This window comes from Petromyzon marinus, unplaced genomic scaffold (genome assembly GCF_048934315.1).
Source record: "Petromyzon marinus isolate PM22_M1 ecotype Great Lakes invasive population unplaced genomic scaffold, UKy_Petmar_22M1.pri1.0 PM_G_Scaffold_52, whole genome shotgun sequence".
NCBI classification, from domain to species: Eukaryota; Metazoa; Chordata; class Hyperoartia; order Petromyzontiformes; family Petromyzontidae; genus Petromyzon; species Petromyzon marinus.
In genome coordinates this window covers 1,322,501-1,325,000 of record NW_027423005.1, presented here as the reverse complement: position 1 = coordinate 1,325,000, position 2,500 = coordinate 1,322,501, and positions in this window count along the sequence as shown.

Below are 2,500 nucleotides of genomic sequence, written 5' to 3'. Positions count from 1 at the left end.
AGGGATGATGGTGTTGAAGGCAGAGCTGAAGTCCACAAACAGGATCCTGGCGTAGGATGCTGGGGCGTCCACATGCTGTAGGGTGAAGTGGAGGGCCATGTTAACTGCGTCGTCCACAGACCTGTTGGCTCTGTAGGCAAACTGAAGGGGGTCCAGGAGAGGGTCTGTGATGGCTTTGAGGTGTGCCAGGAGCAGGCGCTCAAAAGACTTCATTACCACAGATGTAAGGGCGACCGGTCTGTAATCATTTAGTCCTGTTGGCCTTAGCTTTTTGGGCACAGCGATGATGGTGGAGGACTTGAGACAGGCTGGTACATGGCATGTCTCCAGGGAGGTGTTAAAGATGTTGGTGAACACCGGAGACAGCTGGTCAGCGCAGTGCCTGAGGGTGGCTGGAGAGACAGAGTCCGGCCCGGCTGCTTTGCGTGGATTCTGCCTCTTGAAAAGCCCATTAACTTCTCCCTCCTGAAAGGAGAGAGTCGTTTCTGTAGTATGGGTGGGGGATGGGGCCTCTTGGGTGGGAAGGGGTGGTTCAGGACAGTCCAATTGTCTTTCAAATCTACGGTAGAACTCGTTCAGGTCGTTGGCTAGGCGGGAGTCGTTAGTGGTGTGGGGCGCTCTGGGTTTGTAGTTGGTGATGTGCCTGAGCCCTTTGGCAGACAGAAGCAGCGTCGTTAGTAGAGAACTGGTGTTTTAGTGTCTCTGAGTACAGTCGTTTAGCCTCTCTCACCGCTTTGCTAAACCTGTTCTTCGACTCCTTGAATCTGTCTCTATCCCCACTCCTAAACGCTTCCTCCTTCTCCAACCTCAACCTTTTGAGCTTTGCTGAGAACCAGGGCTTGTTGTTGTTAAAGTTCACCCTGGTACGTGTTGGGATACAGCAGTCCTCACAGAAGCTGATGTACACAGCCTCTGTGAGTTCATCCAGACTATTGGTAGCAGTCGTGAACATATCCCAGTCAGTACAGTCTATGCACGCCCGCAAATCTTCCACAGCCTCACTGGTCCACTGTTTAGATGTCCTCACAGCAGGTTTACAGAGTTTTAGTTGCTGCCTGTATGCACGAATCAGGTGGACCAAGGGAGTTCTGTGCGAGCCGAACAGCCCCGTGACCCACAAGAGAAACATCCCCGCCAAATTCGAGCGTTTGACGGGGTCTATCCGTGAAAAAATATTCACGTTTTTGAGTGCACATGCATTTCTGCTGCAAATGCCTCTGGAAGTTTCATGCCGTTCGTATGCCAATTGTGGCAACACGAAAATGACCCGTTTTCCCATTCCGAGGGATTTCTGTGCGACCCTAACAGCCCCGTGAGCCACAAGAGACACATCCCCGCCAATTTCTAGCGTTTCACGGGGTCTATCCGTGAAAAATATAGACGTTTTTGAGTGCACATGCATTTCTGCTGCAGATGCCTCTGGAAGTTTCATGCCGTTCGTACGCAATGTGGCAACACGAAAATGACCCCTTTTCCCATTCCGAGGGATTTCTGTGCGACCCTAACTAACAGCGCCCGTGAGCCACAAGAGAGACATCCCCGCCAATTTATAGCGTTTCACGGGGTCTATCCGTGAAAAATATAGACGTTTTTGAGTGCACATGCATTCCTGCTGCAAATGCCTCTGGAAGTTTCATGCCGTTCCTATGCAATGTGGCCACACAAAAATGACCCGTTTTCCCATTCCGAGGCATTTCTGTGCGACCCTAACAGCCCCGTGAGCCACAAGAGAGACATCCCCGCCAACTTCTAGCGTTTGACGGGGTCTATGCGTGAAAAATATTAAAATTTTTGAGTGCACGTGCCTTTCTGCTGCAAATGCCTCTGGAAGTTTCATGGCGTTCCTATGCAATGTGGCAACACGAAAATGACCCCTTTTCCCATTCCGAGGGAGTTCTGTGCCACCCTAACAGCCCCGTGAGCCACAAGAGACACATCCCCGCCAATTTCTAGCGTTTCACGGGGTCTATCCGTGAAACATATAGAAGTTTTTGAGTGCACATGCATTCCTGCTGCAAATGCCTCTGGAAGTTTCATGCGGTTCGTACGCAATGTGGCAACACGAAAATGACCCGTTTTCCCATTCCCAGGGATTTCTGTGCGACCCGAACAGCCCCGTGAGCCACAAGAGACACATCCCCGCCAATTTCTAGCGTTTCACGGGGTCTATCCGTGAAAAATATCAATTTTTTTTTGACTGCACATGCATTTCTGCTGCAAATGCCTCTGGAAGTTGCATGCGGTTCGCATGCAATGTGGCGACACGAAAATGACCCGTTTTCCCATTCCGAGGGATTTCTGTGCCACCCTAACAGCCCCGTGAGCCACAAGAGAGACATCCCCGCCAATTTCTAGCGTATCACGGGGTCTATCCGTGAGAAATATTCACTTTTTTGAGTGCACATGCATTCCTGCAGCAAATGCCTCTGGAAGTTTCATGCGGTTCGTATGCAATGTGGCGACACGAAAATGACCCGTTTTCCCATTCCGAGGGATTTCT